The sequence below is a fragment of the Lissotriton vulgaris genome, unplaced genomic scaffold (genome assembly GCF_964263255.1).
Source record: "Lissotriton vulgaris unplaced genomic scaffold, aLisVul1.2 SCAFFOLD_247, whole genome shotgun sequence".
Lineage (NCBI taxonomy): Eukaryota > Metazoa > Chordata > Amphibia > Caudata > Salamandridae > Lissotriton > Lissotriton vulgaris.
The window spans coordinates 205,970-232,220 of record NW_028255597.1 but is presented as its reverse complement, the minus strand read 5'-3'; the positions used below and the strand labels follow the sequence as shown (position 1 = coordinate 232,220).

Genomic DNA, 26,251 nt, shown 5'->3' with positions numbered 1-26,251 from the left:
TGAGGTTATCCGAACAAGAGCGGAGCTGTTGAATACAAATTTGGGGGGGAAAAGGTTGGATGATTAATACACAACAGCATATTACCCACTACACTACTCACGGTCTTCCTTCCCCCTTTGTACTATGAATGTCTATTTGTCTTTTTTTTAATTTACCTTTATTGACTTCGAATAATTGCTCTTTTCAGAATAATAGTTGCTGCATACATTAAAGAAAGCAACCAGTGAGAAGCTGGTCCTTAGACTGAGTGCTGGCCAAGGAACGTTAACCACAAAATAGTCCGCGATGAATGGTCCAGAAAAGAAGAGAAGAAAAAAAAACTAACGTTGGTGGTGAAGAGACTTGACTGGATTTGATTTTTTCAAGTAGGAGTGCATTTTTATATGAAAACATATATTCCCATTATATTATGCAACTTTTATTTAGGAGAAAATAAAGTGAGAACACACGCAAGAGCATTAGTCGTTCTTTCTTGCTCTGGAAACACATGGACGACATCACTGGCTGCAATCATACATCCTCCGCAGACAACTCTACTTACAGTCCTGTGCTCAACCGAAAAACAGGGCACTGCAAAGCAGATAATATGCAGAACATCAACTCCCACCTTTTCCCCAAATCTCTCCAGTTAAGTCCCCTCACACGCAAGTTTAACCGGATCAACCTCAAACATCCCTCCAATCCCTCTGTGCCCTATTCAGATTCTGGACTTCTGAACAACCATCATCATTCCACTGAAACGCCTCCCTGGCGTACTTTGAGTTAGACCCTTTGTTTTCTGATTTAAATATTTATTCACAGCCAACCTTTTGGGGTTTGAAGAACATACATATTTCATCCTCTCTGGTTATGACGCCCAACCTTCCCTGGTTCCGGCCCATGGGTCTCAACAAGCTCGGTTCTCTGATGCAATGTTGATACACTATCGCCATTTTGTCCCGTTCCCCAAACATCTGCACTACTTTTCTATGCCAAGATACTTGGACACCAACAACTTTATGTCACAAATTTGGTCTAAAATAAACAAAATTGGGGCGTGGCCAAGATGGTGGTGTAAGAGGTCGCACTTGCCGCAATCTCCTCCACACCCGGGCCCCTAAACTATTGCAGTGCTGCTGATCTCCCCCCACGCTGCGATCTATCGGCAGCGGAAGGTGTGGGGAACTCAGGAGTCTCACCCCGAAAAGCAACGAGCCTTGGGGACGCCATTGAGGAGCTCCGGAAGCTGTGCCGGGATAGGAGACGGCCTTCGAGTCCGGCCGGAAGTGGTGTCGAGCTCGCCAGGCAGAGTTGGCTGGGCCCGGGGAGCTGCCCTGGGGTGCCAGATTCGACCCGGACCGGAGCGGAGAACCCCTGCCGGGGCTGGCGGACACCTGTGAGGAGCCAGGCACAATATCCCTCGCAGGCGGAGACTCGGGCGGCTGAGGGTCCGGGCCGGGACCGAATGCGTAACAAGGCCGAATCGCGGCCGGGAGGAAGAGCCGGGTGGCGCAGGGTGAGTTCCCGGGCTTGGTGGGACTCGAGGAAAGTTCAGTGGCGGCCCTCCCCGGCGGCCCGGCGGTGACGGAAACCCACTCCCAGGAAGGTGTGACCGCTCGAGGCCGACTACGTCCCCGGCGGCCGTCGGGCAGCTAACCTACGCGAGGCACCGGCTTCCTTCACAGAAGGCCTGAGTGAATTGGAGGAGGGGCGCACAAACAGAGGACCAGCGCTGCCTCTCCGGTGCCCAGGGGCGAATCTGGGAGAATTGTGACTGGAGCATAGTGGACATGCACCGGGGGTGATTCGCTGCCGGCCCTCACGCCAAGGGGGGGTGCTCTGACACGGAGGCCTACTGGAGACTGTGAGCAGCTCTGCGGGGGGGATTGGGGCCCTTCCCCCTGCCCCTACCAAGCCGGAGAGGTGAGGAGCACGTCTGACTGGGAGCTTGAGGATTGCGTGGTCTGTTGGCGAGGGAGGCAATGCGACGCCACAGCTGAGGACCCTGAGTTGCTAGTGTGGTGCAGGCCTCGGAGGCGGAGGTGGAAGCGTACCCACCCGGCCCTCTCACGATATTCCTTGGGGGAACCGACGCCGGCCGGCCGATCTGGTAGGTGGCTGGTCAAGATTATTAGTGGCGCAGTGGCACAGCGAGACGGCGGTGGGCCTCAATAGCCTTTGGGATATACTCGGCCTCTGAGTGTGAGGTCCTGCCCCCACCCGGTCCGAGTGGTGGCGGAAGACATTGGCGTGGCCCTAGGAGGGGTCGGCGGGCCTGGTGGTGGTCTGGGATTTTCGGAGGAGTGGTGCAGGGCTCCGGTGGACCACCTCCCCATCATTGCCTACGGTCGGGCCCAGCGCCTGGAGCCTGCCCACGGGGGCTGGCCGGATTGGGACAGAACAGGCATCTGGAGACGGCATAAGGGCGCAGGAACCTCAGGAGACTGGGGCTGGCCGACTGCCTGGTGGTCCAGTGGCACGGCGTTCTCTGGTATTCCCAGTGGTGTTTGCAGACTCCGGAATATTGTTCAGAATGGCCGGCAATAAGGGGAACAAGAAGGGTGACCGCACCCTACCGGATATGCTGAGCAGGGGCGCAGCGCGACAAGACCGAGGACAGCACTCCCCAGGACAGTCGAGCAGCTCCCAGGGGGCAGGTGGAGGGGAGCCGCCGGTCACCAGGTCCTTTCTAGAATCCTTGTTTAGCACCCTCCGCGAGGACTTTCAGACACTTAAGCAGGAAGTTGCGGGGGAGGTCCGACAAATACGGAGGGAGGTCGATGGCCTGGGAGAGAGGGTGGCTACAGTGGAGGAGGCCGGACACGCCCGAGATGAGGAACTCACGCAGCTTCAACAAGAAGTGATACGGCTTCGGGACCAACAAATCGATCTTCAATCGCACGTGGAGGATCTCGAGAACCGTTCCAGGAGGAACAACATTCGTGTCCGGGGTGTGCCTCTCGGAGAGGAAGAGGAAGACGCTGCGGCCTACCTGCAGGATCTGTTCAGGGAAATATTGGGTGAGCCGACCGACTTTCTTGTTAGAATCGACAGGGCGCATAGAGTGGGCCCGCGGCGCAGATCACCAGCGCCCCCTCCCGACCTTTTGGCCTACTTACCGGACTACCCCTTAAAGGAGAGGATCCTCCGGGTGGCCCGGACCAAGCCTTCTGTGGAGTTCAGGGGTCACCGGGTGGCCCTCTTTCAGGATCTCTCTGTGGTCACACTACAGAAACGCAAGTCCTTTAAAATTGCGACTTACTTTCTACGAGAGCACGACACTCAGTACTCTTGGGGCCACCCGTTTCGCCTCATTTTCCGATGGAATGGCACATTGCATCAACTGCGCTCCCTTCAGGACACCTGTGCGGTCTTGGGCATCACTGCAACTGATGAAGACGCGCCCACCCCGCGCCGTCGACGCGTCACAAGAGACGGCTGGCAATCGGTCCCTGGCTGCCGGGATTCAGCTTCTTTGGCGAGGCCTGACTCGCCTACTATCCGAGCGGAGATGGATAATGCAGTGAGAGAAGTGGCTAGAGACACGGCGACCGGTGGCGTTGCACTGACCGCTTAAAGAAAGCTCCGGGGGGAGATCGACATCGCCTTCTTGAAATTGCAGGTTTGGGGGCCGGGGGGAGGGGGGGGGGTTAGGGGGGGTTGCGTGGTGGCTGTACGTCCACTTTTGTGACTTTCCATAGACTTGTCCGTTATGGGCCGGACTTGGACATTGGTTCCTTTGGAACGGGTTGTGGGGAGAAAGGGGTGGGGTTTTGGGGGAGGGGGGGGGGGTTTAGTTGGGGTATGGGAATGTTGGGGTGGGACCCGGGAGTTGGGTGTGGGGGCAGAGGTCGACCAGTGCACCAGGCAGGCATTTGTTACTTTCGCTGTTTTTCTTTACATCGTTTTGGCCGGGTGGGGACGAGATGGCCATGCAGAGAGGGGGGGATGGGTTGGATGGTGCGCTGCGCAGCATGAGGGCGCGTTGGATTCAGCCGCGCGCAGCAGTTGCCCTAACAGGGACCTGGGTTGGGGGGGGAGACGCACACACCTTCCATGACCTTCACACAGAGTGACCACGCTCCCACGTACACTATCCACTATGCCTCCCTACACTTTTAAAGTTGTGACCTTGAATGTCCGGGGTTTGAACAACCCGGTCAAGAGACGGGCAGTGCTTTCCCTGCTGGAAAATGCTCAAGCGGACATACGCCTTCTTCAGGAAACGCACCTACTACTGCAGGACATGCACAGACTGCGCTCACACAAATTCCCGATACAGTTCTTTTCCTCTTGCGCCACCAAGACTGCAGGGGTAGCGATTTTGGTGGCCAGACATTTTAAGGGGGAACATCTCCACAAGTTCACTGAGCAGAAGGGCAGGTTGCTGGCGCACAGGTTCAGAATGGGGGGACTTACGTTCACGATCGGCTCCCTCTATAGCCCCAATGACAAGCAGGAACGTTTCCTGCAGTCGGCAGTGGAAGATATCACTGCTTCGCCAGACAGACACATTATCCTCGGAGGGGATTTTAATATGGTCTTCGACTCTGCCGTGAATAGATCGGCGCAGCGCTCTCCGCAGGTCGGGGAATTCTCGGCCTGCTGTAAGGCACGGCTTGCAGAGGTAGATCTCCTGGACCTCTGGCGTCGCATGCACCCCACGGACAGGGACTACTCGTATTATTCTCATGCGCACAAGACCTATGCGAGGCTCGATCATCTTTTAGTCACTTCACCGGTGCAGGCGTTGGTCTCTTCAGTGGCCATGGGAGTACTATCTTTATCGGACCACGCTCCGGTGGAGGCTTCGTTGTGTCTGCCCCCTGCCACTCAACCCTCGAGGACTTGGCGCCTCCGGGATACTTTGCTACATAAGAAGATGGTGGTGGATCGTATTGAAGAAGTGCTTCGGGACTATATGGCTCACAATGATAACGCCGATACCACCCGGGCCACGCAGTGGGCAGCATTGAAGGCTGTCCTCAGGGGGGAATTTTTGTCAATCTCCGCTGCTGACAACAAAGAACGAAGGGCCAAGAGGGAGGAGCTTACGGATAGGGTTCGGGAGCTCGAGTTGATTCATCGTAGGACGGGGGCGCAGAGGAGTTGGCGGCAGCTTAAAGAGGCAAGGAAACTTTTGGCGGCCTTGGATATGGACCGGGCAGAATACGCGGCTCTCCGGCTGCGTCACGCCTTTTACACGGGGGGTGATCGTAGTGGTAAGCTGCTAGCCAATAGACTCCGGGTTGCCCGACAGAGCCAAGTGGTGAAGGAGATCTCCGATCCCATGGGAGGTCTGGAGACAGACGATGCCCGTATCTCAGCCGTGTTCCGAGGGTTCTACGGGAACCTCTACGCTGGCGATCTGGCGGACGCAACGGCTACGGCCTCCTATTTGAAATCGGTCACCTTGCCGTCCCTGGAACCCCTGCAGGCGGACCACCTGAATAGGAACATTGGAATAGAGGAGGTGGTGTCGGCCATTGCCAAACTCAAACATGGTAAAGCGCCGGGCCCGGACGGCAACTCCGCCCTTTTTTATAAGACGTTTTGTACGTCGTTAGCTCCTATCCTCGCCCGCCTTTTCAACTCATTCGCGGAACCTGGAGCCATCCCGTCTGATCTTCTGAGGGCCTCCATCACGGTCATCCCTAAGCCAGGGAAGGACCCGAAATACTGTGGGTCCTACAGACCGATATCCCTCTTGAACGTAGATTTAAAACTCTACACCGGGATCCTGGCCAGTCGCCTGGCGCCCCACTTGCCCCGTCTCATTGACCCGGATCAAGCGGGCTTTGTCCCAGGGAGGCAGACGGTCGACAACACAAAGCGGGTGGTCCACCTGCTGGAGAAGGCTTCTCGGATCCCTGGAGAGCGAATGATGCTAGCGGTTGACGCGGAGAAGGCGTTCGACCGAGTACATTGGCCCTTTTTAGAACAGGTGCTGGTGAAGGCGGGCATTGGAGAGAAGTTTCGCTCCATGATCCTCAATTGCTACAAAGAGCCAACAGCCGTGGTCCGCGTGAACGGACACACTTCCGCGGCCTTCACCATTGAGAGAGGCACTAGGCAAGGTTGTCCACTTTCACCCTTGCTCTTTGCTTTATACATGGAGCCGTTCGCTCAGAGGGTGAGGGCTAACCCAGCGGTGGAAGGGATACGGATGGGTGGCTTTACCCATGCGATTAGCCTCTACGCGGACGATGTCATCTTTACGTTAGCCACGCCCCGGACAGCCTTGCCAGCTTGTATGGAGGAACTGGACGCATTTGGCACGGTCTCAGGCTTTAGGATGAATGTGGGGAAGTCGGTGGCTTTGGATATCTCCCTAGACTCGGCCACCAGGGCATACCTACAGACCAGATTCCCTTTGCTTTGGTCTTCGGAGACGGTACCGTATCTGGGGATTAAGATAGCGCCCACATTACCGGCTATGGTTTCGGCTAACTACACGGCCTTGGGGGCGAAGATCAGGGAGGAACTTGGCCGGTGGAACCGCGGCATACTCTCCTGGATGGGAAGGATCGCAGCCATAAAAATGACGATTTTGCCGCAGGTTCTTTACCTGTTTAGGGCTCTGCCGCTTCAGCCTCCGGCTGGGTCGATCCCACAGCTACAGTCGGATGTGGTGCGCTTCATTTGGCAAGGGAAAAAACCCAGACTACGCAGGGCCCTCTCCCTTTTGTCTCCTGAAGCAGGAGGTCTGGGTATCCCCGACTTCCGTAAATACTTTCAAGCGACACAATTGCGGTATTTTGTAGAATGGTGCAGGTGGGAGTCGGATAAGCATTGGCTATTCCAGGACCAAGCAGTGGCAGATCGGCCGCTGCAAGAGGTACCGTTTTTGCACCGGTCCCATCGGCCTAGGAATCTTTACGCCTCCTTTGTCACCAGGGTGCCTCTGCGGGTTTGGGACGCTACTTGCCTTAAGTATGACCTTACCTCGTTTCAGTCGCCGCTCTCGCCGTTGGTAGACAACCCGGCTTTTACTCCCGGAATGGAGAAGGGAGCTTTCACACATTGGCGGCAGGCAGGATGTAGAGCTTTATGTCATCTGTATGGGCCCGAAGGGGTCATCCCGTTCACGCAGTTCCGCCAGGAATTCTCTCTCCCCGAGACCGAGAGGCACCGCTATATGCAGGCCCGACACTGGGCTCTCCAGCCGCAAGCGAGAGAAACTGCGGATAGGCTCTTCTCACCGTATGAGAGATGGCTGTTGTCTCGTACATCGGACTCGAAACTAATCACGGATTTATATAGGTTTTTACAACTACCCTCAACACACTTTCACAACCCCGGGAGGGAGAGATGGGAGCGGGAACTCGGGCGAACACTGAGTCCCAAGGAGTGGGACCACATCTCCTATAGGGCGCGTCACTCAGCTTATCATATGGGCCTCACTGACACATTCACCAAAGTCTCCACACATTGGTACTACACGTCTGAGAGGATACACGAGTTCGACCGCAGTAAGGCGGACACATGCTGGCGGGGGTGTGGACATCGGGGTACGCTTACGCACATTCTGTGGGACTGCCCTCTTCTGGCCACTTACTGGAAGGAAGTGCTGGACGAAATAGACTCCCACTTTGGTATAGAACTCCCGCGCTTCCCCGCATATACCCTATTAGGACTCCCAAATGATTTAATGTATCCCCTCAGGTCCAGAAGAGGTAGGCAGATCGCCATCGCCCTAGGCTCTGCTGTCCAGAATATTCTGATACACTGGCGCACTGTCACACCGCCCACCATCACAGGCTGGCTCCACAGATTGTGGCATGTGCTGGATATGGAAAAGCTGTCGCTTGTAGTGGCTGGAGACGTAGCACAATTTAACGAACTCTGGCAGCCGTTTCATTCCTTATTGCTCACGGAGTTCAGAGAACTCACCTGTCCGAGATATCTCCGCCTCCTGCGGCTAACAAGCCCACCGACAACCGACCGGTGAATTGGTACGGGACTCCCCTTCCTTGTGACCTACGGCCTTGAGGTACATACTAGATGATGATTGTGCACTGGACGACGGGTGGGGGGGTGGGGCGGACGTTGGGTTGGGGGGACTGGAAGTTGGGGTGGGGGGTAGTATTTGTATTAAAATATTATGTCACACTAGGTTTATGCACCCTCTCTATTGCTAGGCTGGATTACCATGTGTGGCCTATGCCTAATAGCTTTCTACGAACATTGGGTCTTTCCCGCGAACATAGGTTGTTCTATGATGATGTGTATTTGCCTTGGTGTGTCATGCTGAATAAAATACTTTAAACATAAAATAAACAAAATTAAGTACTACACATTCCAAAACACCAACATGAGACCAACATAGTTTTTCTTTAAAAGTTGGAACCCCTAGTGTGAGGTAGCTGTAGGACAGAAAGACAAGACTGTCAAGAAGATGATAGCAGTGAGGTTTTTATGAACAAAGAGTATGCCATTCCACCAAAACCTGATGCAGAGTTTGAGCTGACACTCTTCCTTACTAATTCCATGTAAATTGAGACAAAGGATGTGGCTTCAGTAGCAATGCTCTTAGCATCTCTAGGATTTCTGATCAACTCTCTTCATCCTAATATGGAGACAGCACTTGCCTCACGTTACACTTTGCTTACACCTAAGTAGTTTAAGAAAGACAGCCCACCATCAGGCTGCACCACTCAAAAGCAACACCACAGCTGAGCGACATTAATGAAAGAATTTCACTGCAAAGCAAACATCGGTAAAAAAAACAATAGGCATGCTAAGCATTTACAAAGAAAAACTTTTGTATGTTGAGATGCAGATATAGTTTATACGCAATGTTGAGATTATGCAGGCGAGCATTTTCCACGACAGTCTTTTTAAAGAGGTATTCCATTGTACAACATAAAATGAATACAAGGATGTATTTTGCCAAGAGCTGTGGTGTCATGTGCCAGAGTTAGGCCCTGTAGAAATTTGTACCATTTTTACATACACACGGTTCCTTTCATAAAGTGGCCTTTTCTTTGCCACATCAACCTTTAGCACACATTTGCATTTGTGACTTTTAGACTAGTTTCTTGGAAACACTGGCCTTGCTGACACGGAACACTTCGTGAGCACACTATCACACTGCCTTGACATTAGACATGGCCTTCACGTGCCTGATACAAATGTGCTTTAATATTATGTCCATGCGGCAACGCAGCTATCCGTGAAATACAAACAGTGGCATGCTGCTTACAATCTCTGCTCGAGGCAGGGATACCATTTTTTATATATAACCTTATTTCATAACATAATGAAAGGAGACACTTCTGTGGTCCCCCCATGCTGAAGCTTTAGCCTAGCAGCTGACGAACATCTCCGTGAGGGGTGCCCAGCTCGTGACCATGGCAGGGTCTTACATTCTCACCCATCCGGTAATGGGATCAGATCATCCAGGAGCCGGCTTCTTGGCAAAAAAAACATCTGTACCCAAGACACATAGGTTAGGGTTTCATATTGTAAGAGTGTGCTACATAATTGTACTATTTAATATGTATGCATATTTAAGTTGTGTCAACAAAATGGTTTGGCTATTCATTTTGTTCACAGTTCTGCAATTCAGTATATCCTTTGTCTGCATCTGTCTATTAATCATCGCAGCCCATGTATTCTATGTAATAATCACTAAGGTGCAATATATAGTGAAAACGCCCCTCTGTGTATTGTTTGTATATTTCTCTGAGCGAAAGAGAGCACGAGTGACTGAGCAAGAAGTTGGAAGTCTGTCACCACGGTTCCTAAGGGAACAGAGTTGTCATGTTCGGTGGTTGCCAGAACGGTTCACCCCCGTTTAGGTTTGGTGGGATAACGGTGGCACTGCGAATTAGCTAGTCCAAGGGACAACATATCCTGGGGTGTGCATGAAATCAGTCTGCCACCATCCTAAGTTAATGTTGCCCCCAAACATGCAGCTCCTGCTGATTAGAGGAAACGACATGTGTGGCATTTTTAACAATAACTTTAGAAGACAATCATAGAAATCCCTATTTTAAATACATATTTGTGCTGCTGAATACCAGTGAGGTGCACAAGTAGGAGCATTTTCTAAGAACAAAGCCAATTCCTCACTCACAGAATCAGAATGGTGCAGTCCTGTTCGTGAGTGGGAATTTCTTAAACCAAAATGTTCAGCTATATACTGAAATGTTCAAGTTAGGTAATCTAGGACTCGGAATTTATTTCTCGCTACATCAACACAGCCAAAGTAGGGTCACACTCACAGGTTTGAGGGTTCCCCTAAACTTTCACAGATAATTTCTCACTTTTATAAGATTTGTATGCTTATTCCAGTTAAGTGCCGCCGTAAACCTAAAGGTAACATCACTATGCCCTATATATTGTAGAAGTGGTGTTTCAGTAGGGAAAACATTTTGTCCTTGGAGAGAGAAAAAAAGGTTTACTGGTGCAAGTGAAATGCACTTTAGTTTCACTTTACAAACCAATAAGGCATGCCGGATACACTTTCGCATGAATGAATGAATACTCATGCAAATACTCATGGAAATCTGCCAACTGTATACTCTCAGGATTAAGCAATAACGTTTTACTTAATTTGATAAAATCGGAACATTACACCAAATAGGTGTAATCCTATTCGAGTAACGACATATTTTACCCATGGACTAGGTACAAGGGAAAGTCAGCAGTATCTACAACATTGTAGCTAGTAGAGAAATAGGCAGACGAGATGCGGCTGAAGGTTCGCACTCTTAACTTTGTATCACAAAATTTACCAAAATGCATCGCTCAAAAGAGAAAAACACATTATCACAGCAAAATTAATCCACGCCCATCAAAAAGCGAAATTTGTACCGTATTTCCTCCAGACATCTGACCTGGTACACCACTCGCTATATTTGCGTACAAACTTCAGATTATGGGTGGCTTGAAAATCAAAGAGTTGTCAAGAGCTTTACTAAAAGCAGAAGAGCAAACAATAACAAACAAAGAAATCTGCCTGCGATACTCTTCCCCTGTCCTACCCAGATGGTCGGAGACATTTCCAACTTCCGGAAAAGACTGGTAACGTGTTCTCTATTATTACATTTACAGGGAAGGTGTAATATTGGAGAAGTTTGTGTATCTGACCTGAGTAACTTCAATGTATTCGGTTTGATATTTTTATTTACCATTTTATTTTTTTTCTCGAGTTTTTAATTTGTGTTTTAATGTTGTATTGGCTGCATTAAGAGTGCAATTGTGTTTTCAAACCGCGTTTAGGCTTTGTTTCGGGTAAGAGATGTGCTATAAAAATGTGGGTTTTTTTGTAAATCACCATAATTACACCACCCTTTTTAGTGTGGTTTGATAATCTGTAAACACAGCAATTGTTCCTTGCATTTTTTCCAGCAAGGTGCTTTCGTTAAGCAACCTTTTTGATTCCAGCTCCTTACATGTAGCTACTGAGGACACTTTAATGCATTTTTAGGGCTCGCGAAGTGAAAAGCCCTTTTGTAGGGGTTTAAAAATGGACCTTGAAATTCCACACAGCTCGTGCGTGTGCATTTCCTAGATCCATTTTGATTGGGCTTTGCGTGCGTGCTGTTTTTTTAACAGAACACGCAATAGGGCATAGGCGGTCCCGTAGCTCCGCCTATGGCCTATAGGTGTCTGTTAATTATTTCGACCAGACACGGGCACGATAATTGAAGACATATGTCTTGCAGTGGCGCGCTCACCACTCGCGGGGTTTTTTCCGGGGGGGGGGGGGGGGGGGAGGGGGGTCCATTTCACGGCGAAGCGCTGACGTCTTGTTTCCCTGTTCTCCCGTCACTAGTGTTCTGCTGTCTTCCGGTTCTTCTTTCCTTTTGTACGTCTCCTACCAGCTATGGTATACACATGCTGACCGTGCTGATTATCCGAAGCCCTCACGCTTGTGCTCAACGAGCTCTTAATGTGTCATCACCAGGAAGTGAGCGCTTTTATGTAAGGCTTGTGCCTTCGAGGCACCGTAAGAACTCTATGAGTAACAATAGGGGAGTCCTTGCGTAGGAGCACTGTGTGCCCACGATTACATTCCTCTTATCTCCTTCCCGGCACTTCCTTTAATAGCACCATTTACGAACTGGACGGCCTCTAGCTGCTTGTATAAAAGGTGGGTGTGTAGCCTGCGCTTGTGCAAAACTGAGTTCAGGAAGACCTGGTATACCTTACAGGGTGCCAGGCCCTCCCACCAGAGATTTCACCCTTCGCTGACTCCAGCTCCTCATACTGCTATGGTATACACATGCTGACAGTAAGACAGTGAATATTTGGGGTGCGGTTTCTGTGTCCATCCGACTCCAGGGGCCTTCTGCCTCACAGGGGCCCTAGTGCTCGTCGTACTGGCTGGCTGAGCCAGCTGCGGTTATTCGCCGCCTTTACTGAGTGCACCGGGTGTACGGGGTTCAGCCCCCTGAGCTGCCAACTGGACACTCTCGTCTCTACTCTTTTAACCCCCAATTCTATTTCTCTGCCGTCACCTGGGGCTACAAATGTGGTGAATGAATAACCTGCTGACTAGAACTGCATTCAAGCTCCACACCGGCCTTCCTCCAAACAACATGAGATTTGGCGTGGGTGGTACCACTAAGGCCTCTCTGAGGGCAGTGCAAAGCCTTCAAGTTGATAACGGATAGGCTCGTGCAAGATTCCTGTTGTGAACATTGCTGTTATTATTTCTCTCTTAGTTGTAACTATAAACTCAGCAAACGGCATGATCACATTTTTTCGCTCACGTTGTTCTAGAGGACCGTAGTTGATTGATGTAATTTATGTATGTATCCAACCACAGAGGACTACTGAATAAACAAGTGCTATGTATTTTTTTAGTGTACTGCAACTGCATGTTCCTTGCATACTAGTATTGCTAAATAGCAAGCTGCCTTGGTTTCAGGATTTCGTGTGCTGTTGTGGAGAGTTGCATAGGGCTGTTTTGCTATTCCTGTGTGTGTGACCTCACAAGTGAAGATTTATCAGGAGAGCAATTTCATCTATGTATAGTTAATTACAGAAGTTCACTATTCAGAACCCCCCAGGATATTGCGTCATAGATTTTCAAATTTTGCTGCTATATTTTACTCGTAATCATTGATTTTCAGTCTTCAATCAATAGAAACTGTTTTAGATGAGTATTCCACTTTGAAATAAGCATGTTTAAAGTTTCTGCTCCTCTACGAAAGCACAGCTCCAATCCCAACCTCACGTGAACCTTGATTTCACCTCCAAAGGACACCCTGCAAGATGGATAAATGTTAAGTGTGTATTATCCAGGTTTGAAGGGGACGCCCTTTCTTGTGGTGTACAAGGCAGTACGAATGTGTCCAAGGAGCCCCCACCACCCTCTCCCAAATGTCTGTCTGCCTGCCTGACTCCCGCCCCTGCTTCCTCCAGTTTGAAAAACACGTCTGTGCTTACACATAATAAAGTATGGCTGTAATAAAATGCATCAGCTGGCCATGGTTTCATCCTTCTCTTAATCCAGCTGCCACCAACTCCGAGGTAATTTTAATCAGCCTGGCCAGCTGCTAGTTAACAGCAGCTGCTGGCAACGCCACAAATATGCCCCATAGCTGACATCTGTATTTGCAGTTTTTCAAGGGGAGCCCGGATTGTATTGTAATTGTATTCATATAGCGCTTACTACCCTTGATGAGGTGTTGAAGCGCTTTTCGGAGAATATCACTTTACTCCGGAATCCAAAAAAGATTAGTGGTGAATTAGTATAAGGAAATATGAATTAATTTGAGTAGTGGACATGCGAGTCTGTTAGTTGGATGGAAAAGGAAAATGGAGAGATAGTATAATTAAAAGGAGTGTTAGTTATCTTCTAACATCAACTGCACCGAAATGTAACACTGTAAGCTTCCTTTATTGACTTAGAAATAGCTTTTGATAGCATTGAAAAAGGGAGACTATGGCAAAAACTTCTAAAATGGGAAATATCTTTGCCTTTGCTGACTGCTATCACTTCACTGTACATGAGAACATGGGTAAGGGTACTCCTAATCCGAGAAAGGGTGGTATCAGAGAAGCTCTTTACGGACCAGGGCTTTAAACAGGGCATCATACTTGCTCCCCTGTTGGCTTATCTGTACTTAGCAGATGTGATGGATGCATTTAAAAAACAAGAATTTACAATGCAACAGGTCTCGCATTATTAGTTTGAGCTATTGGCATTGTGAATGACAATGCCTTTTATTCATTTGCATTGGTGCGTAAACAAGCGCTTTGAACGTATAGTCCATGCTTATAAGAAGCAAGGCTGGCAGTCTCTTTTACTGCCAGCCTTGCTCATCGTAAGCAAGGACCAAACGTTCACACTGCATGTTTATGCACCGATTGCAGGTTTTAAAAACAAATGAATAAAAGGCATTGTCATTTACAATGCCAATAGCTCAAAGTTTAATAATGCAAGACCTATTGCATTGCAAATGCTTGTTTTATTCTTTCTAAACCTGCATGCTAAACGATGTATATTTTTCTAGTGCAAACACATGTTATATAAAAATGTGCTAGACATCCCAAGCACAGGAAAAAAAGAAAAATATGTGAAGGAGTCAGGTTACGCTGCATCAACAAAACAGGTCTAGCAACATCCAGTTTTGGTTCTTGTGGGGCCCTTTTCTGTGCACGCAAGTGCAACAATACAACAAGCATTGGCATAGTGAATAAGTCTCGCCTTTGGGGCCTTATAAGTGTTTAGTCATACAGCATATTATCCTGGGTGTTGTGCCACCAGGAATTGTAAAGTTGTACACATATCTCATGTTGCAAGGGAGACCAGAAATAACACACCAGTGAACAATTTCTTATTTACCGATTGTAGAGATTGGTTGAAAGAGAAACGTATAGTAGCGATCGTTCTGCTTGACGCTGCCTTTCATTCATCCAAGGCAGAATAAGGGAGTACCAGGTACCAAGTGTCAGAACACTGTAGGTACATTTCTTTTTCTTCCTTTTCCAGTTCTTATATCCATTACTTAGCAACGCTCCCTCCCAGTAAAGACAACAGACCAGGGTGTAAGTTTCTATAGATTATGCTGGCTACACAAGAAGCAGGACCAGAGCTTATTACTAGAGCACAGTGTCGGATTGGTAAAGCGGGCAATGGGGCAATGCCAGAGGGGCCGGTATCCTAATTGCAGCTGTGGGCTGCATTTTTTTTTTTTAGCAGCATGGGGGGCGATTTGGGTAGTTTCTGCATTGTTGGATGCCGCCAACAGACCAGTGGGTGCCAGAGTGGCCTTTCTGGAGGCAGATGGGCGTCCATTACCTCCCTTTTGCCTACTGGCAGAGGAGTCACTCCTTTTCTCTCGCTGGGCCGGCCCATTAATATATATATCTATATGTATATTGAGCGGGGGTAGGAGGCCTGAGCAAAAGTAGCCTCACTTGTTTTCAGGTGTGTTTCATCAGTGTAAACGAATCTGTGCATCTTTAACCCCCGCCACCGTTTTTTTAATAACATTTTGCCGAAACAGTGTTTTGTGAAAAGGCAATATGCAAATGTGGGCCACTTTTTTTTGTGTGCCCGGGTTTTTTTTTTTTATCCCAATCCAATCCTGCTAGAACGCCCTGTGTCCTTTCACTATCCCTGGGAGCTCAAAGGTGCAGTACCACGGATAGTTCGAGGTTCCTGTAGAACCAGTGTCAGCACAGGGAGAGCTACGGTACACTACCACAGGCCATAACTAGAGGGTCCCGGATAGGAATGTACAGCGCTGGACGAACTATGTTGCACTACCACAGGCCATCACTAGAGGTTCCAGGATAGGAATATACAGAGCTGGGTGCACTAAGTTGCATTACCACAGTACATACTTCCTTGAAACTTAGTACACCCAGAATCTTACTAACAGAAAATCAATAAATTCCTTTAAGCCTCTAGCTCTTTCACCTTATAGTGGAGGTACGTGACATTGTTTTTAAAACTGTGGTAAGAACTATTTACTGAAAGTAAATAATAAACAGGGCACACATGCCTTCTGTGCAGTACAAAAGGTGCAAGTATGGTATCAAGTTGTAAGGGTTTTTTCTTCGAATACCCTCCATAACTGATGGAAAACAGCTAATGTTATGAATTGGACTTGAGCAAAATGGAGTTGCACAAGAGGTATTGCCGTAAACTATAAAGTGCTACCAAAGATTACTGCATCTTTGCCGGTCTTTTCCGGAAAGGCTCAGGATTTTAATATGTGTGCTGGGGGGTGGGGGTCATTTTGGGGCATTATGTGCCCCCGGCCTTCACCACTGCAGACAATGTAAGAGAATTAAAGGCAGCAACAGGCGGGAGGTGGTGTAGGAAGGCACGCAAGCAGAGGCAAAAAAAAAACAAGCATATATTGTGGGCCTCCTATCCTGTTACCCCCATGCCAAAAAATACATGCCTTGTTAAAGTGCCAATTAATCCTTGCAAACCCGAAACGATGCAAAAGCAAAACACAGCAACCTTAATATTACTACATGGTAGCAGCGGATCAGAGCTTGATAAATGCAACATAAAATTAAAATAAAAAGCTATACACTTCGTTTTAATATGCCATATTGACGTTACTATTTGTCTAACAAAGTTACAACTGGGCGCAATGAAAACAATTGCATCTTTTTCCAACTCACGTGAATCTACACCAGTTGCAAGGTTGGGTAATTGTTTCCAGATAGTTCTCGGTTCATAAAGGCTGCTCAGAGCAACCACATGTGGGCGACATCAAAGGCGGCTGAATGGATTTAGCAGCATCAGCTGAAAATGGCTTTCACATGTTGGAACCAAAGGTCGCGGGATCTCTCTAAAACTCAGTCATGAGCGATCGACATCAGAACAAAACAAGCAAAAGTGAAAGCACATGACCCAGAAGGAATGCAGCTGCCAGCCTGCGCGCCACTGTGCGCTCCCGACAGCAAAAGGTCATGGGAGTGAACCTTTTAAGAAGAGGTAGGACATGCTCCCGCCTTTGGTCAATTGCGTGCATTCATTTTTGAAAGCCACACAAAAATGTCAATAGAATGTGAAAAATAAAAAGCCACACGCACGAGTTTACCAAAGTCTGGAGTGATTCCAAGAGGCCCTCTGCTAGAGCAGGGCATGCGCGCTGCGCTAGGCTCGACCTAAAAATTAAAAGGCATGGTCATTTACAATGCCAACAGTCCAAAGTCCCGTAAATGCAATACCCATTGCAGAGCGCGGGGTCCATGAAGCGGGTGCCGCGCTCAGTAGGCGCTCAGTAGGAAGGTTAAAGAAAAAATATTAATAAAACTGAACACGGTGTCCCTGGAACGGGGGCAGTGCTCAGTAGTAAAGTTAAAATAAAAATAATAAAACAAAGTGTGGTGTACCTGAAGCGGGCACCGCGCTCAGCATGCAAACACAACAAAGCAGCCATCATGGTCTCCATTAGTGTCAATAAATAAAATAGTACTTACCTACTAGATAAAGCAGACTGTAACAAGCCAAGTAAAAGGTTCAGGCCTCATGGGCGGTAACAAATGGTGACAAGGAGGTACCCAGGAGGGTCTAACAAGCCTCATAAGGAATCGGAAGCCAGTCTTTATGAAAGACAAGAAAGCCAATTAAACCTTTGGGCGGGGCGCCCACGGCATACTCGATTACAGCATGCCTCGCAGAGCAAGCATTGCACGCGCCCTGTTGCTAGGCTCGACCTTAAAAAAGGAGTGACTGGACTGCGCTTTGAATGTCTTAATTGGAAGGGAATGCCCCCAAATGTTGTGGCGTGTGTGGAAAGTGGTGACTGCACAACAGAGAAAAACAATTTACTTTTGGAGAAAAATAAGATGAATTCTGCAGGAGCACATTTCAAACATACCACGGCAGACTGTCTGAGAAGCAGACAATCAACATTCGTACAGTGGATTTACAGTAGAAATTTCTGGTATTTCCTGGAATCCCATAAAAGTCGGGACTCTACTTCAAACATATCTCTTCCTTGCAGCCTTCCATTTACCCTAACCTAGCACGTATAAAGTACTATATTGTGGCAAAAAGCCACATCTATTAATAAACAAAGATGAAAAACAACCATTTTAAAAAACATCAAACAAATTCAACTAAACAGACCCATATGTTGCATAGAAATAACTATGTTTTTCACATTCTGCTGTCAACTCCCTGAGGGCAGCTTATATAATTCTTACATTATAATCACACTCAAAACGTGTGACAACATTCTTGAGCAAGTCAACAAGCATATGAAGAACTATGATTCAGTGTTATCATGTGATCATGGGAATGGAGGAGACTCGCTTTAGGGGCATTCTGTCACCAAAAAAAACCGGACAGCAGCTATATAAATAATTTATAAAAACTCTAGCAGGCTGATTCTTTAAATTGGTCTCAGAAAACGTACGGCTCGTCCACACACTCTGCAGTCAGGCACATGTGACAGCGTGTAGCACTGCTTGCTTCAAGGAAAATTCAACGACCTGTCCGTTCAGTGTTTGTTGGTAGGCTCTCAGTAGTTTGGTGGTAGGCTCGTGACATTCAGTACACAGCATATCCTCTACAGAGACAAGACAAACACATCCTCAAACAAGCATTTGCAATGCAATAGGTCTCGCATTAGGAAAGTTTGAGCTATTGGTCTTGTAAATGACAATTATTTTATTTATGTGTTGGTTTTGAAAAAAGCTAAATTAATAGCTTTGTCATTTACTATGCCAATAGTTATAACTTTCGCAAATGTGACACCTATAGCATTTGTAATGCAACATGTTTTGTATTTACGGGACTTAGATTCATTGATATTAAAAATAACAATGGCTTTTAATTTTTTTAAATAATACTTAAATAAAAGTGATTGTAATTTATGATGGCATTAGCTTAAACTTTTGTAAATAACTTTTGTGAAGATTATGTTCAGTGTATTTTATTGTGACGAAAATCCAAGAACAGAAGTGAAATATTAACATCTTTTTGTGACATTTGTAATAAAGCTTGAAACATTGAGAGAACATATTTGAACCAGTTATTGTTGAATGGTTGCACATATTGATGCAGTGGTAGCGCATAGTGATGTTGTGGTGCCCCGAGTGATGTTGTGGAGGCCCCAGCCCCGGGTGAGTGATGCTGTGGAGGCCCCAGCCCCGGGTGAGTGATGCTGTGGAGGCCCCAGCCCCGGGTGAGTGATGCTGTGGAGGCCCCAGCCCCGGGTGAGTGATGCTGTGGAGGCCCCAGCCCCGGGTGAGTGATGCTGTGGAGGCCCCAGCCCCGGGTGAGTGATGCTGTGGAGGCCCCAGCCCCGGGTGAGTGATGCTGTGGAGGCCCCAGCCCCGGGTGAGTGATGCTGTGGAGGCCCCAGCCCCGGGTGAGTGATGCTGTGGAGGCCCCAGCCCCGGGTGAGTGATGCAGTGGAGGCCCCGGGCGATGCAGTGGAGGCCCCGGGCGATGCAGTGGAGGCCCCGGGCGATGCAGTGGAGGCCCCGGGCGATGCAGTGGAGGCCCCGGGCGATGCAGTGGAGGCCCCGGGCGATGCAGTGGAGGCCCCGGGCGATGCAGTGGAGGCCCCGGGCGATGCAGTGGAGGCCCCGGGCGATGCAGTGGAGGCCCCGGGCGATGCAGTGGAGGCCCCGGGCGATGCAGTGGAGGCCCCGGGCGATGCAGTGGAGGCCCCGGGCGATGCAGTGGAGGCCCCGGGCGATGCAGTGGAGGCCCCGGGCGATGCTGTGGAGGCCCCGAGTGATGCTGTGGAGGCCCTGAGTGATGCTGTGGAGGCCCTGAGTGATGCTGTGGAGGCCCTGAGTGATGCTGTGGAGGCCCTGAGTGATGCTGTGGAGGCCCTGAGTGATGCTGTGGAGGCCCTGAGTGATGCTGTGGTGGTGCTGAGTGGTGCTGTCGAGTGGTGCTGTGGTGGTGCCGAGTGGTGCTGTGGTGGTGCCGAGTGGTGCTGAGTGTGCTGTGGTGGTGCTGAGTGATAATGTGGTGCTGGGGTGGTGCTGAGTGATGCTGTGGAGGCCCTGAGTGATGCTGTGGAGGCCCTGAGTGATGCTGTGGAGGCCCTGAGTGATGCTGTGGAGGCCCTGAGTGATGCTGTGGTGGTGCTGAGTGGTGCTGTCGAGTGGTGCTGTGGTGGTGCCGAGTGGTGCTGTGGTCGTGCCGAGTGGTGCTGAGTGTGCTGTGGTGGTGCTGAGTGATAATGTGGTGCTGGGGTGGTGCTGAGTGATGCTGTGGTGGTGCTGAGTGGTGCTGTGGTGGTGCTGAGTGATGCTGAGTGGTGCTGTGGTGGTGCTGAGTGATGCAAAAAAAAATACTTACCTATACTTACGTTGTAATAGCACCTACGTTGTAATGCCATGCGTTGTAATGGAATGCGTTGTAATGGCACCAGCGGGGTAAAAGTTGCGTTGTGATGGCATGCGTTGTGAATGCATGCGTTGTAACGTCATACATCCCTCACAGGCTGGTAATTGTTGTGTCCTTACATTTAGGATTTAAAGCGCACTCTAGCTAGGCCATGGGATGCTCACTATTATGCAAGACACGGCAGAGCAAAGGGGTACACAACTGATGTGACATATTAGGACATGCAATATTTATAGATGGGTGCGACCATGGAACGGAGATGCACCCTGTTAAGTCAGAAAGTTTTACATGATGGCATATCCTTTGTTTTATGTGTCATATTACACAGTACTATAGTATTGTTGATATATAGCATGCCAGTTGGACCTCGAGAGGCCTACACGAAGTGTGCGTGAGTGTAATTGTGAGACACCTCTGATAAGGGGTTTATTAGGTTGGTGTGGATATTTGGCACAAGTTTGGACGAAAAGTTCACAGAAGGTCACGGTGGCAATGGATTTGATGTGAAATGGTAGAGGTAGTGACGGCGGCAAAAGGCAGGGATTTTTATTTTATTGTTGCAATTTTATTTTGCACGGACGTGGCCCGAAGGCATCAAAGCGCTTTACAAGAAGCAGAGGTGAGAAAACACTTTCTAGAGACCCCCAGGGCAGTGACAGTCCCTGGAACCCCCTGAAGCGCTTCCGGGTGACCTCACCGGCTAACGATCTCGGTATGAGAAGATTTTTCCAAAGCTGGCGGCGGAGGTGACGACTCGCTGGTGACCTGAAGAGACTAGTGCTGACTGGAAGGAAACCCAAGCACATTCCAGGCGTTCCTTGCCCGACGTAATTGGTGTCTGTGAGACGGGTAAAGGGCCAAGGGGGGGGGAGGTGTTGGTGCATCTTCTTTCTCTGAGAATTATCGCTTCCTCCAGCTTTAACCGCCTCCTTGCTGGATGTGGGCACTCACTCGAGCCATTATCTCGCTCGAGGTGTGCGGTCAATAGCCCTCTCTCCACCAGCAGCGCCATATTTATATCTGCCCGGCTGCTGCATTTATCGGAAAGACACTCCCGGTTATAATGGTAACAGGCGCTGACATATAATATGTAGTAGAACACAATAGGTTGATCGAAGTGGGGGGCTGAAGCAACTCTTCCACAGTTGGAAACATTGTCATGTGTGTTTGCAAGGGAGTAGCCAGAAAATTAAAAAGAATTAAAATACCCCCACTTAGAAATAAGCTCTTGGCATTGCTGTGGGGAGGGGGGGGGGGGGAGGAGAAATGCGAGACACGGCCTGGCGGTCGTGAAGTGTGAAGCAGTGGGTGGGGGAGCCCTTTGAAGTGAAGCTCGGGTCGGGAGCGAGGGAAAAGCGCGTGCTTGTGTTCACGTGAACTGTCGGAAATCCGCCCAATCGTTTGAGGACTTATTTTGCCCACTAAAATTCACCCCTATACATTCCTTGTGGAATGGGATATGCGAGCCCTAAAAAACCATGCAAAACAAACACGCTGGTACTGTACACAGAACAGCCTGCAATCCCTGAAGCAATATGTAATATTTCGGATTTTATTAGTTTGTACTCGCTGCACATTTGCAGCCAAATCTATACTTTTTCCTTCTAGATTAATTCTACCATTCATTAGTAAGACAATCTGGCACTTAATTACCTTGTGCGAGGACCGCAGCAGGTAAGATTACATTATAAAGTAAGTACATTATTAAGTACATTATTAAGTAAGTACATTATTAAGTAAGTACATTATTAAGTAAGTACATTATTAAGTACATTATTTCGCTCTTTTGCAATGCTGCACTGTTTTAAACTTTTCATCCATGGTGAGAGGTGAAGCACTACGATTCTATTTTGGCTTTTTACCGTCATTAATAGCTAACAGAGACGCCCACACACAAAGGAAAAGAACTGCCTTAACTCTGATTTATCATACATTCATTCTCAAACGACTGTTCAACGTTTGTAGAAAGTAAAGCAGACTTTGGGAATTTAGCGACATCTACATTTGTGCCCAGTCCCAAATTACGTAATGAACTCCTGCTCCTTAGTCAGAGCATCCAACAAGGTTGATAAGTCGCTGGTAGAGGTTGCAGCGACCTTGCTGGCCTCTTGCTGTAGGCGTGTGCAAGTCTGACTTCAAATGCAATAAAGAGATTTAGTCCTAAAAAAAAAAAAAAAAAAAAAAAAGAGCTAATTGGAGCTCGTTTATTTATTTAACGTACTTCTACACCATCTCATCAATCCCTGTGTCCTCTGTGTGTTAATTAGGGGAGAGGGCCTCAAGTTTAAGAGCAGCGGAATAGCATAAAAGTACTCCTATTTCCTAGCTCGCCCACATTCTTTAATTTTTCTCCAATAATTGGTTTCATTGCATTCAAAACTTACTATTCACGAAATACTCATGGCACATTCTTTGTGAAAAAGTCGACCACAGGCAAAGCATTCCCATCTTAGCATGGCTATACAGTTAATAAAGAAAATGTAACGATAAAAGTAAATGAGCAAATGGCTGTTTTGATACAATCAGTAAAGCAGTAAGTAAGACATCAATCCATCGAGGAGATCATGTCTCTCTTACGGCATCTCTCCAATTCTCAAAGTCTGGGGAGAATAGACAGTGGCATCTCCAACCTTTTCAGTAATAAGAGCTACTTATGGTCTTTAACATTCTCCAGAGCCACCAATATTGTTTGAGATGTAATAGGCCACATCAGACAAAAATGCATTAGCGGCCATCCTATGCAACTTTACCACCAGTGATCACCTCAGAGCATCAGGTATGGTTGCTAGCAGTAATGTGAAAATGCTTTGTCAATGTGGAATGCCCCTACATTGGTAAATCATAACAGCCAGAAGTGGAAAGCCATGACACAAAGTTAATATTAGTTAAAAAAAAATGTTTTCTCACTCAAAATAGCACCTTTAAACATAAATTGGAAGTTCAGCCATTTTTCTCCATACATCAGCTTAGGAGTTCTGAAAAGACGCACATCTTAATTTGAAATACATGCTTTTCAGTTTTGGTATACATATATTAATTCAACCAAGCACAAGCTTCAAATTTAGTTAACTAGGCTGCACACAGGAAAGCTACTTACAGGTACCTGGAATTATCAGACGCTCCCCGACACTGCACATGTTCAGGAAGAACCTCAAGCCCTGGCTCCTGGACTGAAACCAGAGCTGCACCCACCTTCCCCCAGAGCCTTGAGACCCTCACGGGGTGAGTAGCGCGCTTTAAAAAAACCTGATTGATTGATACCAGTAGCTCACGAGTTGCTCGTTGGAGAACCCAGGAGTAAAGGAATGCAGCACTGGGCAACTTATTAATCAGTGAACAGGTTCTGCATGCGCCTGCCGAAGCCCATATAGAAGCAGTGTGTGCAGAAAACAGATGTAGGAGGAAACCCTGCTACTTCAAGTGAAATTGAGTCATCCTACTGGGGACAAAAGGAGGGGAAAGACCTCAGAACCACTCTACCTAGATGAAACATGCAGCACAGTTCGGAAGCCCAGCAAGCGCTGAATGCCATGGGCTCAAAACTTTTGTGTTTCATCATTGTCAACTGCATGTTGAAATCCAAGAGACAGAGACACCCAATAAGATTGAACAGGTGCACCACGTCTAGCTGATTTACTTTCATTAAACTGGCCTGATTTACTTTAATTTAACTGGCCGGCAACGGAAAAGGATTCACACTGGCCAGTTCACATACCTCCTGAAAGAGGGTAGATAAATCATACAGATAAGAGTCTACTCTGCAGTTAATTCAATATGTCTGGGAAAAGAAAAGGGCAACATCCACAAACCAACTAAGATGTTTTGTAATCATTAATACCTAACCCGTTGCGTGCTCGCGTCGGCCGACGCGAGCACTACCACCCGGGTGCTGCGCACGACCAACGCAGCCCCGCCCACTGCGAACACCCGCCTCGCGGCGGAACGTCCGCCGCCGTATACGGGTTAAAAATAAAATAACCTTAGCTACATGCTGTGTACTAAAGTCTAATGGAGGACCTCCTGGTACCTCCCAGAACATTCGAGGGAAGCGGAGGGACTAACTTTTAGGAACCAGCCACTGAACTCTAGTCCTAGTATTGAGGAGTGGAGGTCTACAGCATTTGCCTCCCATTTGAGATGCAGATGTGATCGGTCTGACAATACTGTATGTCAAAGAACCAGACTTAGGCTAGGCTGGAATCAGAATGCTGGTGAATGCTGCATTGTCTGCAACCTTCAGGAAAAACTATGAATCCAAGGGATTGGAGGGAAGGAATACAGTAAAAACCTTTCAAACTAAACATTAAGCTATCACTCAGGGGCCTCTGTCCAAAGTACAGGAAATCTTATGGCACCTGAAATTCTGGTGGAGCACACATTTTTAAACTTTGGGAGTGTGAATACATCTACTCAAGCTGCTTGCTTTTAGGGAGTTGACATCCATGTCGGCGACCAGTAGATACATCCCTTAGAGAATGGTCTACTAACAAATTTCTACTGTCAGGCAGGAGAGGGAGAGGAGTTCCTCCGGTTTGAAATATGGGAGAGGATTATAGAGCAGTAAATACAGATCATGAAAACCCTTGAATAAGTCACTGTGAGAAAGACCTTTGCAGTCACATTTTCCTTTCAGCTCCAGCATATTTCAAATTACACCATTCATCCCACCAAACAGTAATTGAGGGATCCCCATAGTGAGACCCGTCTAAAACTCATGAATCAGTTTCAACCAACAGTGCAGCTGTTAAGTGAGAGAGGCCCCATGTTAGAAGTTGGAAGCATGGGGTCACCATCTCCGGTTTATCACTAGAAAGGGTGGACTTCACACACTTATCCCTCCCCATCCCCAACAATGCAAGATGACACTAGCCGCAGAAGCCTCAATAACGTTCCCACCAAGACGGCAATGATTTCCAAGAACTGGCCAGCATTTTGACCAATGCAAAACTTTGTCAGAGGGACAGTAGACATTTGCAAAATGAATTCCCATAACGCCCAAAGGAACTGAATACCCTCTGAGGAGATCATAGAACATTTTGGGGAGATGACAAGGAACCAAAGATCAGTTAAGGTCTGAGGCAGGGCAAGCCTTGATTTGACTAGCTCATGTCTAGTTAGGTGGTAGCAGAGGACTTAGTGCAGTCACAGAAAGGCAGCCATTTCCATGGTTAAGAGCTAGGGGTAGTTGTGTTTAGGCCAGAAGGCAACACTCTCCAGGACTCAAAGAGCCATGAGTCAACTCTCTGGGGATGTGGATGGTATTCAGTAAAGAGAGCAATCTGTGTGTTTGTTAAACTTTTAGGACAAGAGTCAAATACAATTTTCCCCTCAAATGTTTGGAAGGATATTTGAACTTTCCAGGCATTCTGAAACCCATGAGATGTTCCAAGCAACACAGAGGCCACTTCAGAACATGTTCAGTACATACATGCAGACAAAACCAGTAGGGAAACAGGTGCTCCAACATTGAAAATTTGACTTGAGAAATAGAAACCAACAGGGCCCCTCCACCACATGGCTTTGAATTTGGTGATCTGTAACCTGAAGCCGAGAGCCCAGGAAGTGGTAGAAGAAACTGAGGTATCTCTTTTGCTGCCTTCAGTTAAGCCCTTGTGCATTAGAGGATGTGATGATGTTCTCCAGCCCTACAATATGTGAAGAAAGTGGAACCTTGCGAGCAAAGTCAAAAGCAAAATGTGGTCACCATTGGTAATATCTTAAGGTAGAGCAGGTCAAATGTAGCAAACGATTAAGGATGGTGGTTGGGGGAGGGGGGGGTGAGGGAGAGGAGGGGGGTAGATATCAAGACATGGGTCGCAAACATGACTTTAGGTTTAGTGTCTGGCTTCAGATGGTTTTATGCTCACCCTCTAGTGTTATTTTCCACTGCCTAGGTGCATAGCTAAATTAAGGGGGCTGCATCACACCATGCGTGTGCTAGTCTTCAAAATGATATGGACGCTATTTTT

General features: G+C 48.0%; 1 protein-coding gene across 2 annotated transcripts in view; it reads right to left on the bottom strand.

The window, feature by feature from the left end:
- The window catches only part of DENND4C (DENN domain containing 4C), a 1,503,495-nt gene that overhangs the window by 1,453,206 nt on the left and 24,038 nt on the right, over positions 1-26,251 (bottom strand). The window contains exon 1 of one of the 2 annotated variants that reach the window (XM_086951991.1): positions 157-291. The exons of the other annotated variant lie outside the window; for it this stretch is intronic. The gene's annotated coding sequence lies outside the window, so the exon portion shown is untranslated. Of the gene's footprint in view, positions 1-156; positions 292-26,251 lie in introns of those variants that run through there. 2 annotated transcript variants of the gene reach the window in all.